Here is a 23,334-nt window from a genome sequence, read left to right on the forward strand (position 1 = left end):
GTTGTAATTCCAGGTGACCTGTCACTGTGCAAAACTGCAGAGGAAAAAACTAGACCTGCACTCAGAACAGAAGGATAGATTGCCTGTATGAAATGGCATTAAGCCACTTTTCAAACTCTCCTCTCACCCAAGTACCTCTGAATTTATCAAATGTCGTGTAACTGTGGTGAGTAGAACAAGGTGAAAATTGCCTTCACCAATATTTATAAATTTGCCCCTTAATAGATTTTTGTAGTAAATTGAGGATTTGGCTCATTGGAAATACTAAAACCAGGGAATATCCAGCTCATTAGAGACCCTTAGCTCTTGTAAGACCAGAGTGCTCTTACACAGTTCAGAAGTCACTGCCAAATTCAGTTTAAAACATAAAGAATATATTAGTTCTCAAAACATTAATGCTCCAGTGGTTTTAGAAGTATCTGGGAAATACAGTCTTAAGGCTGTTTACCCTATAAAAAAGGGGATTAAAGCCAAAAAAGCTGAATCTGAGAAGCATATTTGATCCAAAATCCACTCAAGTTAATTATGATGTACATCATCTTCAGTAACTGTGCTATCAGCACTAAGGCAGAGTGAGATTCAGCTGCCTAATAAGTATAATACAGGAAAAAAGTTAATTGTTACACAAGTTTAATGCTCAAATTATAAAATTACAGAAGTCCACGGTGACTGTTCAATGACCACCACTGTACCAGCTTTGTTGGTCTTTGCTACCAGAGTTTCTTGTGATTATTTTAAGTGGCTGCATGACAATTTAGGTCACCCTTTCTAGGAACTGTCTTCTAAGGATTCAGCTGGAATGCAAACTTCTGCTGCAGAATCCCAACCCCAAAACCAATGGGAAATCAGGAACCCAGTGTAGACTCTCTGTGAAACACTTCAATGCTATTTCCTGTGTAACAAATCTTAGCTCTTGGTCCGATGTGTTCAGGTTTTACTGTGAAAATTCACTTTTACTTAATAAAGTCAAGCTCTTTTCCTCGATAAATTTTCCATAGATTTCACAGAATATTCTGAATGGGAAAAGACCCACAAGGATTATCAAATGCAACTTTTTAATGGATATCCCATAAGAGGATGGAACCCATGACCTTGGGGTTAAGCACCAAGCTCTGACCAACTGTTCTAATCCCAGGTTTTCCCCAGGGTTTGTGGGTCTCAAGAATATTTTGGTCATTCAAGACTTTCTCTGGTGGAAAAGGCTTTCTGATGGAAAGGGCTGTGTATTAAAAAAATTCAGTCACTTTTTTTTTCAGCAAAGTAAAAATCACTAAAAAATTTGGGTTTAATAATTACATCAATTTTCTATATTTTATATTTGTCTGTAACACTTAGATAAAACATATGCATATAGATGTATATCTAAACATATAACTTATACATATATATTTTTATATATATATATATATATATATATCTGTAAATTATATATATATAGTATATATTTCCATGCTTTCAGTTTTCATGAAATCACTTATTTGGCCTAGCATAGCTTTAAAGTATAACTTTAAGGTTTTTCTCCATGGATGAGAGATCTTGCAAAATATTTTCCATTGATGTGGAAAAAATTTTGTTGTTAATAATAGTAATAATAATAATAATAATAATAACAATAATAATAATAGTAATAATAATTTGACAATGGTAAAAATTTTGGGGGTTTTAACTGTGAAATCTCTCTACTCTTATTCTTACCTTTGTAAAACTTCATGGAATCATAGAATTCCACAGGTTTAGGTTGCAAGGGACCTTAAAGCCCATCCAGTCCCACCCCCTGCCATGGCAGGGACACCTTCCACTGTCCCAGGCTGCTCCAAGCCCCGTCCAGCCTGGCCTTGGACACTGCCAGGGATCCAGGGGCAGCCACAGCTGCTCTGGGCACCCTGTGCCAGGGCTCACCACCCTCCCAGGGAAGATTTTTTTGTTTATTCAGCAAGTGTGAGTTTTTGCCCACTTCTTATTACAGAATATCCTGGAGAAGAGTCCAGTCTAGAGAAGCTTTATAAATTGAATGGGATTTTTTTTTTTCCCATGGACTTTTCTAGGTTTTGGATGAGTATCCACAGAAAAGCATCTCATAAATTGTAGAATAATTGATAGTTGACGACAAGAGTCTCAAATGCAGGCTTACCACTGCCTTGGGGTGATAGAAGTTATATAAATCTGGGAATAATGAAATCATCCATTTTTGCCACAGACAAATGCGATCCAGAATTGAAGCTGTGAAACCACATCTGACATTAGACAAAGGGAATATTAACATATGTATGTTCCCAGCTTTGGGAGCATTTCTTCAGATGTGTGTTCTTTTATTCTTGCCTTTTTGGCAGTTTTTACAAGTCCAGGTTTTCCAGATAAAGCAGTACACACCACAGGTGAGAAAAGCAGGCCTTTGCTGATGTTGTGTGTTTAAAATCTGCTGATCTCAGGGGCAGGATACAGATGCTGTGTTGTTAATGCAATTTTATTCACCAACCTTTGTGATTTTGAGTAATTTGAATATGCTAAACAATAAAATATTAAGGATATGCCTTGCATCAGATCTGATAGAACAGATCTGTTACTTTGATCTTGAAAGGATTGCTTATATTCCCAAAATATATTTGCAGAGACCTTTGACCAGTCACCACCTTGTCTCCAGCCCAGAGCACTGAGTGCTGACATGTCCAGGGATGGGGACTCCAAAACTCCCTGGGCAGTCCTTTACAAGGTCTGACCACCCTTTCCATGGAGAAATTTCTTCTGGTGTCCAACCTGACCCTTCCCTGCCACAGCCTGAGGCTGTTTCCTGTCATCCAGTCCCTGACCCCCTGGCTGTCCCCTCCTGTCAGGGAGTTGTGCAGAGCCAGAAGGGCCCCCTGAGCCTCCTTTTCTCCAGGCTGAGCCCCTTTCCCAGCTCCCTCAGCCGCTCCTGGGGCTCCAGCCCCTTCCCCAGCTCCATTCCCTTCCCCCTTCCACTCTAGCCCCTCAGTGTCGTTCTTGCAATGAGGGTCCCAAAACTGGACACAGGATTTGAGGTGTGGCCTCAGCAGTGGGAATCAAGTAAAGGAAGTGACAATCACTTCCTCATCAATCACTTGATATGCATCCAAAAAGCCAGCTTGAAATAAAAGTCATGCGACTGAATACATTCTATTCATTCATTTAGCCTGTTTGCATGAGCTGTAAATTTGATTTTTATGTAAAATGCAGTCTAACTGCCCTGAAGTCCTTCAGAAGGAGATTAAGTCCACCCTTAACTGTAAATTCTCTTGTGGATTTTACTCAGACCCTATAATACATGTGATTGTCTATTATTTTATATACTATATGATCATTGTAGATTGCTAGAAGAGATCCATCTTTAAGGACATTTGAAATAAATGGAAAGGTTATTTTCAAAGTTGGTGGCAGGCATTCAAAATATGCTTGTAAATGAGAGTATTTTTAAAATCAAATACAAAGAATCCCTTTAAGTATATATTTTCTTACCTTGAGGCTCAGACTGAAGTTTTTGTGTACGATTTGTTGATACAAAGGTTAGATCTGGCTTCAAAAACGGTAAAAGTATCTTTACATAAAGCCCAAATACGTCAGTGTCCACACAGTGCAGCTTTCTAAGACCCTGCAGAACCCAAATAAAAATGTTTATTCTAACCTGTTCCCTCCTTCCAGAAAGCCAAAAAAAGAAATACAACAAAATTCAAACTGCAACACCTCACTTGGATCCTTTTTCCATGACGGTCGGTCCAAAAAAAAGCCGTTTCCAACACATTTTTTACAAGAAAACAGAACTCTCAGCTTATCTTGGTACACGGTGTATTTCCATGGAAAACTGCAGCCCCTGTAAATTTGGGGTTCTCTGTGTGCTCTGTTTGGCTGTGTGCTTGTAAAGCTTCACTTGACGTGTGCAATGCTTGGGTTCTGACCCAATGGTCACCATGCTGTGGTTCAGGCTGTTTTAGGGAGTCCCAGAATGAATTGGGGTGGAAGTGACCTTAAGGTCCATCCCACCACACCCCCTGCCACGGGTGAGACACTTCCACTGTCCCAGGTTCCTCAGAGCTCCATCCAGCCTGGCCTTGGGCACTTCCAGGGATCCAGGGGCAGCCACAGCTGCTCTGGGCACCCTGTGCCCATCCTCTCCACCCTCACAGGGAAGAAATTTTATCTATAAGAAAAATTGTCCAGATGGTGAATTTTTTTTCACAATTCCCTTTTTTAAAGCAAAAGGAAAAAAGCTTGCCCAGGAAAATAAAACTTTTTCTTAAAGATGTATCAATTTATATTTACATTTTCTGAGTGAATGCAGGATCTGTGACAATGTCATACTTCTTTTCACTACAGACTTTTTTTTTCTATTTTCAGGGAAAGAATCATATTTACATGATCCCCCCAAAAGAAATAGAAAATTAGATAACAAAAATATGCCGCTAAAAATTCAGTTATTCTACCTAAATTATATGCACGATCTATGAAATAATACACTTTAACATCATTCTATATTCACTTACCCCAAGAAGTAACAAATAGAAACCACCAAATCTTATATCAGAGCTCTGCTGGGAGGGATGTCCCTTCTGCAGAAGTCTGCTGCAGTCCAGAACTGTTCACATAGTGTAACTCAACTCTTAAAAGCAAAAACAACCTGGTTTTATCTGTCTCCAAAAAAGACTTATTTTGGGAGTCTGTGGTGGAGTTTGGGTTTTTTCTGATTTTTTTTTTTAATATTGATTGTGGATCCTGATTGTCATTTCTTCAGAAGAAAAAATTCCATATTCTAGGCCTTGATCTCACGTTTAGATCTCAAAGTACTGAACAAAGGTCAATTCTGCTTTCATTTGGACCTGGCTTTGTCTGTTATTTTCAGGGAGTACAAAATATTTCTGCTTTTAGGGTTTTTGCTAACTCATTCCAGAGCTGATTTATGTAAATAACATATCTCTCCTTCTCTGGCTTTCCTGGCTCCCTCTGTTCTGCTGCTGGTTTTAATTCTGGGTATAAATTCTTCAGTTCAGGCCCTGCTTTCTTGAGGGTCAGTAGAGCTCCCAGTGAAGTAATTCACTGATAAATGAGAGTAAAGCTCTAATTTGGGACTTTGGCTTCTTTAAATTTCTATTATGTACTCCTAGATAGGACATCCTGAAATACTGGGTTTCTGTGCATGAATTCTTTTTGTTCCTTGCATTTCCTGGGTGTTTGAAAAGGCTGCTTAAATTCCTAATGTAGGCACTGTGTAAATGCTGTCCAAATCAGCTCCTCTGACCTCAAACAGATGAGATTTGTGGTTCTTCCAAGCTCAGCTAAACCTATTGAATAACTGCTGCCACAAGCTGCTACTCCAGTGGACTCTGGGAATGAAGGGATTGCTCACATCTTCTGGTGGGACAGCAAAGGCCAAAAGTGACAGTGGCACCATCCCCTGATGAAATTCAAGTCTAGATCCCTCTGACACCCAACGGTGTAACTCCTCTGCTTATACAAAATGTCTGTCAAAGTCAGCACACTTTTGCCCATCATGAAATTTATCCTGCTTTTTTTTCCAAAAAGTGATTATTTACCAAGGCAGGCTGTCCTCACGTTGGCTTTTTTGAGCCTCTATGCCTTAAGTCCTGAAGTATGCAGAGTTTATTTTACTGAAAAGAATACTTATGGTGTATAGTGAAAGCATTTGGCTTCTGTCTGCTGGCTCTGGTTCCACCAGTTCAATCATGAGGTGGTTAAGGGTTATTTATAGCTCTTAGACATTCTTTGGGGATGAACACATCGGCTGAAAAAACAAACAGCCATGGTACTCCTGGGTAATTTATAGCAATTTTTAAGTTAGGAGAAACCTGTGATCTCATACTACAGCCTGAAAACCTGTCCATTCATTACTGCACAGCGATGGAATTTGGTTGGGACACTGACATACTCTGAGGAAACAGATCCACAGCATCCAGGTACCCCTGAGCTGGGAAAGGCTCAGTTACATGTCCTAAGGAATTATGTAACTTTTCCTCCTCTCATCCTCTACTAGCACAGGCACAGAGTCAGAAAGAATTTTTATTTTTTCAGTACACTCCCCTTGTTCTTTAATTTAATTTAAAAAATGAATCCCACCAGCATTGGAATACATAATTTTACAGAAAGCAGAAACTCAGGGTTTATTTTCAGCAAGATGTTTCTAAATTCTAAATCATATATTTAAATCAGAAGGTTTTTTTTGTTTTTTTATATTTCCCACTTCATTGCCTGTAATTTAAATGCACATTTACATCACTCTGGGGGCATAATGAAGTCCAGCCTGGGTGTGATGTCACTACAAGACAGAGAACCTACCACCTCTCCTGTGGAGTTGTGTCACTGCTGAGATGTTTCCTGGCCTCAGGATCAGTGTTGGATTCATTACACATCTACTAATTTTAAATAGACCTTTTCTCACTTCAAACTGAATCCTGTCACTGTAGGTTATAGAGGATGGCAGTGCACCTCTGTGAGCAGCCTCTCTGGCTCTAAATATGAACTGCTGTGCCATGCAAGAGCCATAGATTTGCAGAGGAGGGAAAGGAAATACCTTTATGACCTCATGCTACCCATTTATACTCTGAGTCATTAAAATGATTGCTTCTTATAAAAGTTATCTTTGCTAGCAGAGGAATATGTGGGCAAATGCTCCCTCTGACAGACAATCAGTGTGCTTTGGATCAGACTCAAAACACACATATTTAACTTTCCTTCGCTCCCACTGAATTATTTGCCCCCAAAAGAAAACATCTGACTCTCCATAAAACTGCAGGCGATGGCGAAATTCCTGTCAAGCACTGGAGGTCCAGTGTGCTCCTCAGGTTAATTGTAAATTACTCTGGAACCTGCTGAGCAGAAATGAGATTTTGTTCCACCTGTGGCCCACCAGTGAATATGGAACAAGAGTCTATTGTCAGTAAACCAGATTTATTGCACAGTGTCCTTTCCATCAATGGAAAAAATTAGGGGATCTATAAATAAAAAAAAAATTTGACAACACTCCACTGTGTCCAAATGTTCAATTTCTAAACAAGTTACCTTTCTGTTTGTCAGTTTCAGTTATAGAATAACTTATAGTTGACTATAAGTTATTTTCTGTAGGTGCTAAAGGACTTATTGAAGGAAAATGAAGAGCAATGGAAGGGCAGAATGAAGGACAGATGAATTTCATAAAGCTGTGGTTCAGTTCATGCACACATGTTTAGGTTTTCTTTCGATGGAAATGAAGTTACAGGACAGGGATGATTCAGAACAGATCTCACTCTGATGTGGCAGTAAGGACTGAAGTCCCTGATCAAGGAAGTAGGAATTGCTCCCAGGTCCTGCAGTTTAAATGAGAAGAAAATATATCTTGCTATAACAGTTAAGACAGCAAACTTCACCAGTTCATCCAGTTAAATCCACTTTTGCTCAAGCACTCTGCAGGCTAATGCAATTCAGACCCTGTGTCATTCCATTTCTCAATCATTTCATTTCACTTAACCACATTTTGCTAGTCACTATTTGTTTTTGCAACCATAGTGATGAAATATATTTTTTGGCAACATAAGCAGGTGTCTGGCTTTGTCAAATTTCAATAATTCAGAACATCTCCTGTCCATAATAGTAATAATTGAAATTGAAACAATTTTTGTTCTGGTATCAAATCGCAAACCTCTAAATTTGGGATTGGCTGAGAAGATATGAGACTATTTATCCACAGTTAAATATTTTTGCCAGTATCTTGCTAATAATTTTGTCTGATTTTTTAGATTATTGTCATTTGGTAGTTGTAGTTCACATTTCCATTGAATTTGTGTCTTTTCCTGTAGGATAATTCTAACTGTAATCAGTTATTATATTGTTATGACAGTGACATTGGATATTTATTGCACTGACAATTGATACTTAGAATATATTTGTTGGCTAATTTTTAAGCTGGCATTTTCCTTCAGTGCTGTTGGAAATATCCTTATAACCAAAGAGCTTTCAGGTTCAGAGAAAGTTGCTTTCATTACAAAATGCAATTACCCCCTTTTTATTATATCTATGTCTATTATATCTATCTTTTATTAAAGGAGATAATAAATCTTATTTGGCTTTTATTTTTGAGTTTCAAAATATTTTTAATCAGCCTTTGACTATATGTTTTTATATTCCCCTCACCTTTTTACAAGTAATCACAGATTCATGAAAATTCACTGAATTTTACATTTGTCTCAGCTATCTCAGTATTGCAAAATGCTGTATAAGATATACTCTAAAAAAGCTAACAAGGAACTTCAATACTTTTAAACTGCGTTTCACAGGAGAGAACATTTTGTCCTCTGCTCTTCATACAATTTAATCACCTTTTAATCCATAACAGCATCCCACCCCACAACTACAAATGTCTTGAACTACCTCAAGGGAAAATTTCCACATGGTCAAAATTCAGAATATTTAAAATCAATAGCATTATGATGATGGAAATTTATCCAGAAATAGACACTGAATTATCAGAAGGAAGTCTGCATTACAAAGGAAGAAGGTTTGCTGATATATTTATATATTGATATAATCTTTATATATTATCATGTCTCAGAAAGCCAACATACAAAGAACATGTTTGAAAAGAGAGATGTGCTTGAATTTGATCACAACAATACTAACATGACTGATTAATTATTTGATATGGCTGAATATTCAGCCATAGAAATCACACAGTGGAAATCAAAATAGTAATAATTTGTAGGACTGTCTGATATGTCAGTGACAAAAGGCAGATTTTTAACCAGGTGGGAGGAAGTGAGAGGTAGTCTCTATTTTTTGTCTAAATATTTTTGCTGTGGGTGTCCACAGCTGGCACTCTTGATTCTTCACCTTCCTCCTTCCAGCTCTGCTGCTGTTTTATTTATCCTTTCCTAAGGAGATATTGAAATGGAGCTGGGCTTGGAAAGGGAGTTGATTATAATTTCGTCTTGGTTTCAAGTTTTGGCAGCTGAACCTGAAGACTTCTGGAAACCTTGAAAAATATATATGCAAGGGAGTCTACTAAAGCCATTAGTCAATTGGGAAACATCCCCTTTTCCCAACCACACTGAATGAAATAATGAATAACATGGACAGAAGTACCAGTGATGTCAATTGTTGTCACTGCATCGAAGCTGATGATGAGACACTAACTCAAATTTATGATCTGAACTCTTGCTCCTCTCCATTTCCCATAAGTAGATGTATTAAAAGTCTTATTAGAGGACATGGAATTTAAAGCAGGAATGACATGTGTCCATGGAATCGACTGAAGCATATTGAAGGAACTCCATTTGTTATTAAAATTTAATTGGAAAGATAAGATGCCAGCAAAATGACTGGAAAAATGTAATTTTCTTTCTCCTAGAAATATTATTAAATACTTACAGCATAAGAGTCCACGTGGTAGATTCCTAAAGGATAATTTCCTTTCTCTGCTGCTCTATGGCTCCTTCCATTCCAAGTACTGCATGTTTCTTTTATTTATTTTCCTTTTATACCATAAAACTCCCCTGTCACTCGCTATATTTTGTTAGGATACGAAACAGCCCACTCAGCAATTGTTTTGCATTCACACCTTGCATTTGAAAAGAGGAAAAAGAAGCTGCAGTACAAAGTGCAGCTGAGGACAGGCAATATAATCTGTCTTGCTTGTGTTTCACTCTATGGAAAATAACTGGCACTATTAATGAAGTCAACTGCACTTCATCCTAAGCAAAGATGGCAGAGTTCAAGTGCTTTTAAGGGAGAGAAGTGAAACTGGGTAGATTTAAATTGTGAACACAGGAAGAGGTTAAAGAAGATTTTTTTTCCTCTAATTTTGAAAAACATTTAGCCTGGAAAATACAATAGACACATGATTTCCTATCTCAGGGAGTGCCACCCTTAAGGCTTACATGTCCCTGGATCACAAAGGGGTTATTGTATATAAGAATACTTCAGTTCAGGCATCAAAACTGAGGAGATTGGCATCATCCCTATGTACTTTATATATTAAACATCTCCCCTTCGTCTAAAGCAAGTCTTACACACCTTTTTCATTTTCTCCTGAGCACTTACCAAGAAATCATTTATTAGATTGATCTAAAGGAGCAATAGTGATGTTTTTATAGACAGTTTCCTACTGACTCTTTCCTGAAACCACTGACCTGTGCAGGTGAAAATACAAAGTGTACAAATGATGCAAGTTGATGGGGGCATACAGGACACTGATTATTGATGGGGAGGATGTAGAACACTGACCATTGCCACCTGTGATTCCATAACTCTCAGAACCTCTGGAGAGCCACTGGAGAGCCTGAATTAGTGCCTAAGTGACAGACCCAGGTCCCCCTGGTAGAGAGGCCCAGAATTGCTCTGTTCTCCTTCCCCATATAATTCTCCTATAATTCTTTATAGGAATTCTTCTTCTCATAGAATTCTGTGTTCCATCCTTGAGCAAAGAATGCTCTGTAACTTCCCTCTTTAGGTTTGGAGCACCTTCCATCCATTCTGCCCTGAGCTGAAGCATTTGGCATTTTTTAAAATGATACCAATTTATTTTTGTGATTCTTGGCAGAGCCAGCTGTTCTTTGTAACATGGAGAAGAGTAGCAGTTCCAGTGGTTATTCTGTCATTGATCTAGCTTAATTTCAGAGGTATTCCATTCACCTAATCAGTTCGCTTGCTCCTAATTAATTTTGCTCAAGCCATCAACAAAGGATATCCCTTAATAATAATTTCATAGGTGAGATTTATGGCCAGTACTGCTGCCACAGCCATGAAGATAAAGGTTAAATCTATCTTCTATGGATATTTAGTTTGTCTCATCCATTTTACCAGCAGCTTTTATTTTTTCCCAGTATTTTTTGTTACTCATATTTTATATAATCAATTCGAGTATTGGCAGTGAAATTCATATTGCAGTAACCAGTAGAGTCTCCACAATTAAAAATTAAATACTACATTAAAATACATAAAAGTAATGAATTGAAATAGGGAAGGAAAAGAGGCTTGAAACAGAGGCTGGATTTGAAATAATGTATTCTTATGTCAGCCTCAGGAGATCTGCCCAGTATGGAAGGCCCTGCGCTTTAAATGCCAGATTTGTGTTATGCATTGTGACCAAGTATTTTGAAAACTTAAGTAAAATAACAGCTTCAATCACAGATCAGAATTCATAATTCCCACTCTTGTGCTTGGTCTCTTTCCCAGTGGCATCTCTTGGCCTGTGTGGATTTAAATGAGGTGGTGCAAAATTGGAGCTTGCCTGTGAAAACAGACCTCACTCAGGCATGCTTTAATAATGTTGATATTTTGAAAAGTGGCATTTTTTGAATGTTGAACAATGGCTTAGAGAAGATCTTTGGTAATATTTTCATTTTCAGCAATGTGTTAAGAATCATTGCAAGGGAGAAAGGCAGTTTGGTTAATGGATGATGATGGAATTGTAGTTTCTTCTGCAGTGGCAAATATGAGGTGAGTGGTAACTATTGAAAACAGAGAGTTTGGTAATAGGAATAAAAACACAAAAGCCACAGGAGAAACTGAAGTCATAAATTTCCTACAATTTCCAGACTTATCTGGCAGCTGATCTACTTGTGTGTGCAGTAATCATTGGTTTTTCATCACTCAAATTTAAAAGAGTAAAGGAAAGCACTGAGTGTTTATAAATATTATTATTTACAGTAGCTGATGTGCATATACAACAACAAGGTAATGACCTGCTACTGGGTTTTACTGGGTTAAAAGATTGGCAAATAATTCAGTGTTTATAGAATTAATTTTATCAGATGAGAAAAAAAAACAAAAAGAATTTTCTTCCTGTGAAGAAAATTCTTCAGACCAGGGAATGGCAGTCAGACATGGATTAGCAGATTTAGAAGAATCTTTAGGTTTAGAATTATGTTAATTCATATATAACATGGGGAAAAAATGCTGTGTTATATTACTGTCATAGAGTTTTCTTGTCAAATTCATCAGTATTAAAGCTGCTCTGAAATTTCAAACAAAGTCATAAAATCACCTCCCCACCACCTCCCCCCTCCCAGCATAAAATTCTATGGGAGGAGGGAAGAAATAATAGCCTGTCAAAATGTTCAAGAAATAGGGTTGGGAAAGGACTCTGAGATTCAGGCAGCCATTCTGAGTAGATGTTTTGCCCAAACATGGAATCCCTCATGGCAGAAAGAGGTCACACAGCCTTCATCAGGCATGGAGTTCTCTCTGCAAGACAAGATTTATGGTTTTCTTGCCTGTTCCTCTAACAAGATAATTCCTGTCAATATAGCAAGATTGTGGGTGAATCAAGATCCCAGATGGAACATTCTGCTCTTGTGCCAGGTGGGAGCTGATCCTGGGCACGTGGGCTCTCTGCAAGAGGTGTGCACATGCATCCTGCTCCAGGCAAACCAGCATCAGGGCAAACCCTGGTCAGTGGCAAGGGCAGTGTCCTCTATTTTGGATAAACAAATACATAAACACACAAATAACAGCAATCTCAAGATGCAAAACTCTGTACAGCAACAAGAAATCTTCCTGGTTCAGTTTCAGGGAAGCTGCTGCCAAAGCTGAGAATCATGGAATTATAAAAACATAGAATATCCTGAGTGGGAAGGAATTCACAAGGATCATTGAATCCAGCTCCTGGCCCTGTACAGACACCCCAACAATCCCACCCTGTGCATCCCTGGGAGTGTTATCCAAACACTTCTTGAGCTCTGTCATGTCAGTGCTTGCTGTGACCATTCCCTGGGGAGCCTGCCCCAGTGCTCAACCACCCTGTGCAATGAAGAAACTTTCCCTAAAATCACAGTTTTTGTGATTCCCAGCCCTCTCATTTTTCTGGGTCCCTCTGCAAGGTGTGTCTGCCTTGGAAGGAGTCAGCATCTCCCCATTTAGTAATTTCTTCTCTCCTGAAATTTCAAGTTAATTTCCCTTGAAGTTGTTACTCAGCTAACTCTCACTGTGCCTATTGAAGTTATTTCTGGCCCCTACTCTCCTTTGCTAAAGGCTGATTCCCCTCCACTGTAAAGGGTGCAATTAAAAACACAAAGTAGATGATTTGCACCACAAATGAGCCCAGGCTTTACTGAAATAGCTGTGAACTGCACAGGTTGAAATGCAGAGACTTGGTCTGTTCTGTAAATTCTCACACGAGGCTGTTGCCATTGGTCATTCAGACAGCAAAATGTTTTGGGAGGCTGGATCTCACTTGGTTTGACCAGGCTGGAGTGCAGCAGGTGAGAGGCCAGCACGAACTGGGAGAACACCTGCTCCTTCCCAGAGGGACAATGGGCAGGACAGCATCCTCTGCCAGGACAGCCAGGGCTGGAGCAGCACAGCTCATTGCATCCCTGGCTCCATCTTTCTTGGGAGGTCATGAGTTCAGACCAGCCTGTTCAAACCTTTGTCATGTGCAAAATAAAAATAACAACAGAAAGCCTTTTTTAAGGTTTAAACATTTTTAAAAGCCAGCAAATCCCAGATTTTTTTTTTTTTTTATATATCTATATGCATGTGTTTATGTACATGTATTATTCATCTTCTGAAGCTTTTTTGCATATGTGCTTGTTTTGGCTGAGGTAATTTTCTTCCCAGTGACTAGTGTGGGGCTGCATTTTGGATTTGTGCTGAACACAGCGTTGATGACACAGAAATGTTTTTGTTATTGCTGAGAAGGGCTCACACAGAACCAGGTCCTTTCTTGCTTTTTGTGTTGTCACATTGGGGTGGAGGTTGTACTTTAGCAACAGGTAAAAGGAGGTGTTGAAATATATATATATAATATATAAATGTTTTCTGCTCCTGAATAAAATCCCCAGACTAACTTCTGTGAGGAGATTCTGGAGTTCACAATCTGTACCCCTGGCTTTAAGATTGTTATGCTAAAGCTGATCTTGTCAAATTAAGCCGTTAAAAAGAAAAGCATAGAGAACAGATTTTTGAACTTTCAGTCTAATGTCTTTCTCTTTACTCACAGTTTATATTCGTGTTGTAAAACTTGTGCTTCCTGGGAATCCTAGCTACTCAGGACATGCAATAAATTCACTGATTTTAGAATTCTGTGACAGGATTATTTATGTCCTTATTCCTACTAAAATTTTCCATGGAATTAAGATTGTCTGCTGCCTATTAATTGCATCCTTATATGTAGCAAATTTTCTAATTTTGTAATTGTTTCAGCACTTATCAATAAGAGAAAAACATTCAGCTGGTTTGAATAAATGTGGTGTACTTAAAAAGAAAATACCCAGGACTTCAGAACTGCCTCATGTCCTTGTGAGTTGGCTGCAAATAGGACACTTGGAAATGAAGCATCCTGGTTGAATGGGGTGGTTTCAAAGGATGCCTTAGCCATTTTCCTCCTCCCATTGCAGTGACATCAAAGAAATCCCATTTCTCCTGGAGACTTTGTTCTCCAGGGACTCTTTGGCCTGGAACAGGATTGCACACTCAGCTCACAGCAGTGAGTGATGAAAACATTTTACATAACATTTTCAATAATTTGAAACCAAATTGAATTGCAGAAGGATATGGACAAGTGATGCAGAGGAGGAGGGGAAGGTGGAGGAAAGAAAATCGTGTAAACAGAAATGAAAACTTACGTAAGAGCTCAATACTGGGTCAGCCTGAAGTGTCAGATCTTCTGTCTCAGCTGATACTCCGTTCTTAAAGAGCAATTCATGTAAAGCAAGCGTGCAGAGAGTATTTAAAGTAAGAGAAAGTCGCCTGTTTTTATTCTTCTCCCTGCACTTTGACTGGAAGGTGAGAAGAGTGGTGTTAACAGGGCTGTGTTCATGCTGCAGTCTGTCCTCAGATGCTTCTGATAAAAGCATTAAAACACACTGCTGAACTCAAGCACTGCTTTCATACATTAAAAACTGAAGATCCTGGTGGAGCAGGTGAATATCTCTGAAGATGCTGCCAGTATGGAGTGGGTAGAAGATGCTATTTCAATCTGTCTTGATTTCTCTCTGTCCAAATGAATTTTATTTGGCAATAAATTAAATTTTTCCTAGGTTGTTTTGCCTGTGATGACAATTGGTAATCTCCCTGTCCTAATCTCAGCCCAAGAACGTTTTCCAATTTATTGTCTCTGCTTTTCATGGGTGAGGAAGGGCATGGTGACAGAGTGGCTCAGAGGGAGGCACAGGGTCTGGAAGGATGGTTCCAAACCCTTCTTGGGGTGGTGTAAAAATGCAGAATTATAAAACAGGGAGTTCTCCTGGTTCCAGCCAGGAGAAGTTTAATTTTTTGCAGTAGCCACCAGGGCTCGTGGCCAGGACCTGGAGTTTATTTTTATACCGCCCCAAATCATTCCTGGGAACAGAGTAAGGGGTCCTTGGGAAGGACCCAAAGGGCATTGCTGGGGTTTTAGAAGAGCTGCTGTGGAGACAGAGGGAGTTAAAAGAGCTGCATCCCAAGGTATTATCCAGATGGTAACATTATATTCTTTCACAGCTGACTTGGAAGTTTAGAAAGCACCTCTCACTGAAAGCAAGCAGGCTAGAACTTAAATAAATATTTTGATGACTTTCTTGCATGATTTTAATGACAAGTAAGCTACTATACACTCAAAACTGATTAAAATGTGAACTAAGCTTCTGACAAATTCAGAATGTTTCCTTTCATTCAGACACATAAATCTTTCCTTATTTGTTTTAAGAAGGTTAGTCCTGCTTCCCTTAAGAGGCTTTTTACTATCACCAAAAGAGCAAATTGTCTTGATGTGCAGAGGTGTTCCTTTAGAGGCACTGCTGTTATGGGATGAACACCATTAAGCTCAAGGGTAATGGTAATAGGATGAGGCAAAGAACGGGGAAAGCTGTCAGAAGATGGAATATATCAGGCCCCACAATGGCCATGCAAACAAAAGGAACAGAGAAATCCTGCCTAGTTCTTTATCTTTTCTGGCCTTGTTTTCTTTGCCAAGTTACAAGGTCCCTGTACCTAATTGTGGATCAAGGTCTTCCCCTTCCCCAGGAAAGAGCAGGGCTGTCCAGCCCTTGGGTCACATCACTTCTGTATTTGCCTCTTGTTTCACCCTCCCCACCCTTGAACATCTGAGGGCTGGGAACTCCACTTTGTGTCTGTGCTAAAAAACCCTTGGGAGTGAGATAATATGATCAATTAAACAGGAAGAATGCCACAACAAAAAAACACCCAAACCCCTCCCCCCCCCAAAAAAAAAAAAAATCCAAGCCAGCTGAATTTCATGGATGATCAGATAAAGAATGTTTGGATGTAGCATAAAAGCCTTGATGTCAACCAATTTTATGCAGTTCCTTAGCTAAGAACTGCATTTGGAGAAAGTAGAGGGTGAATGGGGTTTATAAGACATCAAGAAATATATGAAGCTCTTCAAAAAAGAAAGCAAACAATAGATGGGGAAAAAAATACCACTGATGCCTGAATAAAATCAGCAATTCTAAGGTGTAAATATGGCCTGAATAAGATTGGCAATCATAAGGTATAACATAATAATTTAATATAAAATATTAACAAACCCCTTGGCCTTACTGCATACAATTCAGCTAATTTATTTGCATCTATTTAAAAAGAAAATAAAAATTGTTTTAACTCTGGCAAACTGGTAAAACACTCCAAAACCATGCTTTGTATATGAAAATGGTAGCTCCAGTCCTGTCCCAGATAGTGGGATTGAAAACCATCTCAGAAAATTGTTGTGATATTGCCAGACCCTCTTTGCAGACCAACAATGTGTTTATATCCTGAAGTTACGATAGGATTCAGATAAGAGCCCATTTTCAGTTATTTGTTCTAACACAAATGACAGGTTTTGCAGTTTGCCAGTTGCTGAAATGCTTTGTATGAAGATCAAAAGAGAAATGTTTCATATGTGTGAGGGGGAAGTATTTGTGTGTGAATATTTGGGGTATTTTTCTTATGTAAAATGATATTTTTTAAACACGGAATTTCCAGAACTCTCTTCTGAATGAACCAATATCTGTTGTATTTTTTTGTTTCTTAAATGCAAGACAAACCAGGCTGTTATGCTGGCTCTGTGTTTGCCCTCTGTTTATAAACAATAATAAGGATCATCCATCATCTGCCCTGGACTTCAAAATGATGACATCTGGACTTCATCCTCGCAATTCTGTAGCACTGACACTTCAAACAAACTCAGAAAATGCTAAAAAAAGAGCACAACTTGCAACCATTCCACAAGCATAATATCTGTATGCAAACAAAAGGCTAAAAGACTCATTTTGCTGGAAATAATTAAAGTTTTGGGATTTTTTTAGTCTTGTTTTGGGTTTTTTGTTTCCCCTTCTTCCCTTTTCCTGGCTTTAACTTATTGAACTTTTTAGTTAAGGCAGCCTGAAGGCATGAAATTACAGATGGTGCTCACTCATCCTAAAATTGAAAACTTCCTCTTTCCAAAGGTAATTGTTTCCAGTTGATACTTGTCACTTGAAGGGGATAAGTCAATCATTTCTAGAATGAAAATAGGTCTTATATTCATGAGAAGGGAAACTCCCTGAAAAGATCTGTGTCCTCAGAAAAGGGATTGCATCTTCTTTCCTTCACCTATAATCTAATTTTAGGTGTCAAATCCACACACAGAAACTTTGGCAGAAACAGATAAAAGTAAAATGGAAATCAGTAAAAGAGTTCCTTGATTTTTATAGTCTATGAATGCAAAAATATAAGTGGGGAAAGCAGATAATATATTTGAAAATATTCAATATTTCAAAACTTTCTTACAAAGGCTGCTCTTAGAGAGCTAGAGCCTGAAGCCTTTTGAAATTCAGAGCATTTTGAACAGCAGATCATGGAACAACTGCAAGAGTATGTAAAAAGAATATGCCAATGATGGTGTGCTTGATTATGTTTATAACCCTCATTAAAAAAATAAAAATCCTGTATAATGGTATCTATTTAAATAAATATTTTACAGTCAGAAATAAGTTCGGTTCTTTCTGTGACTTTTGATAATCTTCTTGAGGGCATGCTGACCAATAAGGATGTTCTAATTAATTAGCAGCTCCAGACTGGGAGTAGGAATCTCTGGTTTTTGTCTTTACTGCCCAGCACAGATGTGAGTGCAGACCTTGGAGGGAAGTGAACTGTGCCTTTTCTCATTTGGTTTAATAAATATATGCAGACAGTAGAGGCCTGCTGAGTTTTAGGATTTATTTAATTTATTTCAGCTCTGAAGAATATCTCCTTTAGGGTTACAAATTCCTTTTTCACTGAACATTCCCCTTTTGAGTTTCCTCTCATTTCCTTTTTCTCCCAACTCTTCTCTCTGACCCTTATTCAGGGTTCGTATTGTCCCTGTTTGCCCTCTTGGAAATAAACAAGCAAACAAACAATTGACAGCTTCTATTTGTGTCTTTCAAACACAAATTTGACTACTTTTATTTGTGTCTTTGAGCTATTTCTGAGCTGTTTCTGTCTTCTGACAAGCAGAAAAGCTGCCCTGAGTGTATACTTGCAAGAGCTTTGAATGCAAGCTCTCTGAAACGCTTCTGTGACTGAGATCTGAACATCAAGACCTAAATCTGGTGCTTAATTTGAATCGTCCCAGTGAGCTGGACTCAATCAATAGCTGCCTTTGCTTTATTCAGGAACAAACACACTCCAGGTTATTCCTGGAGTCAAAAAAAAACACAAAAGTGTTCCTGTCAAAACAAGGCCATTTCCTACTGTCTGTTTGCACCTTGATTTACTTTAGCTGAATCTGATAAGGGTTGTGTTTTAGGACATCGGAAATTAACAGCAGTTACCTAAAAATTGCATTCTCTGAGGGAAACCAGGTTGCTTGTATGTCCCATTTATGATTCATTTTTTCAAGGAGAGCAAGGAGGAGTGAGGTCCAAAGTACAGCTACATGAAATTATTATAAAATGTTCAAAGGAAGGCATAAGAGCTATAATTCTAGTAAAAGGGGGGGGGAAGGAAGGGGAAAAAAAGAGAAAATAAAAGAACAGGAACTGCAGAACTTGCCCCAGTAATGGAAGAGAAGGACTTCACACACAAAACCTCCAGGTCCATGGAACACCCTGGGGCTCCTGAGGTATTACAGGATCTGTCTCAATGCCTGACTTAATAAAACTCAACTGAAAAACTCCTTGTGCTTTTCAGGACTCCTGTTTTGGAACTGAAGAAGGGTTTGCAGGCTGGAAAGTCCGTCCATGTTTTTTTTCTCCCGCTGTGCCAGCTGCTCTAGGAAAAGTTGTTATCTCCTGCAAATCTTTCTCCTCAGGAAAAAAAAAGTGTATTTTTGCTGTTTGTTTTGGTTGGGTTTTTTTCACTTTCAGGATTGATTCACACAAGTAAAAACCTCATTTCTGTTTTAACAGAATTCTAAGGGATATAAAACCACTTGTAAATCCCTCTACTTTCTGAAAAAGGACTTAAGGGCTAACAAAGTTAAGGAGGCCACTTTAAAATGAAAATAAAAGATAAAGCACAGCATGCACAGTATTTTGCTGACTGTGATAAAATTAGGCATATTCTTGAGCGAAATGGGGCCAAAATATCCTCGTTCTCCCTGCTGGAAGGTTCAGGGGGGATGGAGGTGCCAAGGGAAGGTTTTTAAACAAAGCTGTGTTAAGTGAGTAACTCCAGTTTCCAGGCACAGTCTGTTTATGAGAGACTGAGGCTGGCCAATGATAAACACACTGCAGAGGAACCCTCTGGAATTATTTCATGCTTCCAATGCAAACTTAGTGAAAAATATCAATTAAACCCACAAGTCTTAGGAAATTACACATAGCTTTTGTATATCTTCACAATATAATTTAAAATGTTCTTTTAATTAAGGTTTCTTGATGATGAAACTAAAAGCATAATGTTTAACATAATTTAAGTTCAAAGCTGAAGAGAAAACCCGAAGAGTTTTACCTTCAGTGGCTCCAGTTCTCCTCTCCATTCCACTCTGGGGAGGAGGGAGTGGTTTTACTGGGAGGACTAAATGGGAGAATACCATTCCCAAATCATGACATGGCCCTCTAAAAAAGTAATGACTGAAATTTTGTTTTTTTCTGTCTGTAGTTAAAGACAGAATAACCAGAACTGCATTAACTGAGCAAAGACTGTTTGCTCTTTGTGAAATTTGGTTGGTTTCAAAGCATACAGGTAGTAGGTAAGTATCATGATCAAGCAATTTACAGAAAATTTGCCCATGAATCACGGAGTATTTGCAGAGAGATTGAAAATCAGTTTCAATCAATCCAATTTTAAAAGTTGGTAATGAGAACCTTGGCACTCAGCGCCTTGGCACTCAGGCAGGTCTTTCTCATCATGTTTTTCCTACCAAATTTGCTTGTGAAAAAGAATGCTTAGAGAGAAGAAAACCAGCAACTACACTTCCCTTTTTCTTTGTTTTTTTAAGTTCCAATATGCCTCCAGAAACAGATAATTTGGCAAGACACAGAAGTTAAACTTTTTAAAAATGTAGCTCTATTTAGTTGTTATTACACTGAGAAAGAGAACATGTATTATAATAGATGGCACTAGAAGCCAGTCTCGTAGCTTGAAAAAGCAGCCCAGGTCAAAGTAGTGAGGGTGTTGAGGGGAGAGGAGAGAAGGTGATCTCATTGATGAAACAAAGCCTGGAGTGTCTTTACAGAAGGATGGATTATGTCGACAATCAAGTGAAGGATGCACTTGAAAGGCAAAGGTGCCGCTGGGATATTTGACCGTGGTGCTCTGAGACAAAGCTTGATTAAAAAACGGGGAGAGCAGTCAATCCTCCATAAATGCAGGATTGTGTCCTGCTTCTCCCCACACAATGGCTCCTTTATGGGCTGCCTCCTGCTCTCTGTGCTGAGCCCCTGCCCTGACAGGACAGGTATGACTTGGACCTTGAAGATTTTTAATGTTGGGTTGTTGTTTTTCTTTTTAAAGCACTTCAGATCTCCTGAGGAACACAAAGGCTTAGCTTGTTCTGAATCCAGGATTTTAAAAGTCCCCCCAAGTATAAAGAGGAAAAAATAGTACTTTACTACCTGAAATACAAATAAAGCATCCTTTGACTACAATTATTGAACCCTGGCAAAATATTATTTTAAGCTGGGTAATCTAATGCTATTTCCATGCTAAACAGTGCTCAAGTCCTATGGTAGTAATGTGGCTGAAGCAGGGTGTGTGTGAGGGGGAATTACTGCTCATGATAAAAGCAAAGGAATGCAGCTAAGCAGCAAGAAAACATGAAATTAATGCATTTCCCTTATTGTTTTAACAATGCATGTTTGCTGTGGAAGAAGAAAGGTCTTCTGATTAGGAAATCTCATTTCTGGATTAGGAAGAGGCCTCCATCATATCCACCAGTTTTTCCCAGGATATATTGTTATATTTTGCCTGAACAGTTCTGCTATGAAAGAGCTGCTGTCTTAAGTGAAAAAAAATACTACAATATTTCCATCTCCAAGGTACAGAAGTTTTATTTTTTCTGTGAAATCGTTGCTTTGGTCTCTGCCAGACACTTGAGTTGTCTGAACACTTGATGCCTGCACTTGCAGTGTCTCCCCCTGCAGAGATCTGCCAGAGGTCCCTCATCAGCTGAAGCCACCGGACTTCCACACTGATGCAAGAGGAGCATCTCTGCCTTTGGAGTGGGAGCTCTGCTTGCTGTGCATCCAACAAAAATTGTCCTTTCCAATCATTTTGTTGAGTCAGCTCAAAGCACAAAGTGCTTGTTAGTTTTCCCATCCAGTGCTGGACCTCACTCAACAAATAATGAATCATGGGTGTGTTCTGCTTCTATCCTTCTTCACCTTTACCACTTGCTAATTTTGGAACTTGCAGTTTATAATTACAGCACTGAGCCCGGGCTCTTGGCTTGGGAAATAAGAATGTTTTAAAGGGAAGCTTAATAGCTGCATCTTGGTTGAATACACCATGAAAAGATGAGTGTGACCTACATTAAAAGCTTAGAGCACTTTTCATTCTGCAAATGAATAGAGGGCCCTACAACTGAGGGAAAAGCACATATTAATTTCTCTCTAAATCACTGGGATCCACAGAAATAGAAATGGAAGGGGTTTTACAGCACCTCTCAGTGCTTGTTTCAGGATGATATGTGGCAGTGCATTTTGTCAGGGTTTGAGTCAGTGCCTGATGCAGTACCCTGCTGTAAACTGAACTAAGCAGATAATTTGATTTGCTCTAAAACATCTCCTGAATGCCAGTAAATCAAAGGCCACTTCTATGTTGCATGTTTAATTAGTTGCTATGTAATATAGGTAAAAGAACAGCTGATTAAGTTATTTGCAAGATTTTTCTGATGCTGCATCAGGGAAGTTTGTCTTTTAAGCACAAGACATCCATGACACCTTGGTTCAGAGTCTGCATCTATTACACTCTTGTCATGAAGAAGGGAAGCGTTTGATAAGGGGGAAGACAATTTGAGGATAATTTCATTTCCTGAAGCTGCACCTGCAGTCAAAGGAGGATATCAACTATCGAAAAACTGAGCATGGGGAATTTTACTCCAGAGGAAGTCAGTGATCAGGGTTCTTCTCTCTTTTTCTTGGGTTATTAAATATTCTCTCAGAGTAAACCATCTGTCTGACGATTTTCCACTGACTGATATTTAGTTCTGGGAAAGGAAAAACTCATTTTGCCAAAACTGCCTCTGGATTAGGATGTTGCATACCCCACTGCTAGGGACCTGGCCTAATGCAGAAAACACTGAAGTTCAGCTCTATTGGTGAATGCAATATTATTTGTGAAATAAAATCGCCTTATTAGGATATTTAGTCTTCTTGGATCTTTAGAGAATAATTGTACATGATACTTCCTGGTGGTTTTTTTTTTTTATTTTATTTTTTTATTTTCCCTTAAAGAGTAGGTAAATTGTAAAACAAAATGCCAAAACTATGAAACCTAATGGAACATTTCCCTTTGAAATTCTTATGTATTTTGATATTTTATAATGGAATTCTTCCTTGGAAAAGTATTGACCTTAATAGGACTTAAAATGCTTCTCAGTGTAACTTGAATTAATGAAAAGATGAAGTTATCAGTGAATTTAATGTCCATAGAAAATTTGTGGCCATGCCTATATAGAAACAATGAGTAATAATATACTGTTACTCCTATTGATGTTGTATGCTTTGGGGTAACAAGACAGTTTTAACTGTCTTGTTAAAACAATTTCAAAATACATTCTGATTTCAATAAATGCCCCTAGTGCTTCTGATGAACAGTGCATTGCCTGCAATCAACTTTGAAATTTGAAGCCTTTGGATTTAAGGGGAGACTTTCAAATTAATTCAATGTTAGATATTTCTATATGTTTCATAGAAATACCTTCCATCTCTTGAAATTTCTAATCTGAAGGCTATAAAATAACTAGATGATCTTGCAAGATCTCTGCCCTATTGAATAGGAGAAGTACTTCCA

Source organism: Pseudopodoces humilis, chromosome 2 (genome assembly GCF_049639895.1).
Source record: "Pseudopodoces humilis isolate 2021_Gansu_Grassland_sample_001 chromosome 2, ASM4963989v1, whole genome shotgun sequence".
In the NCBI taxonomy this organism is placed as follows: Eukaryota; Metazoa; Chordata; class Aves; order Passeriformes; family Paridae; genus Pseudopodoces; species Pseudopodoces humilis.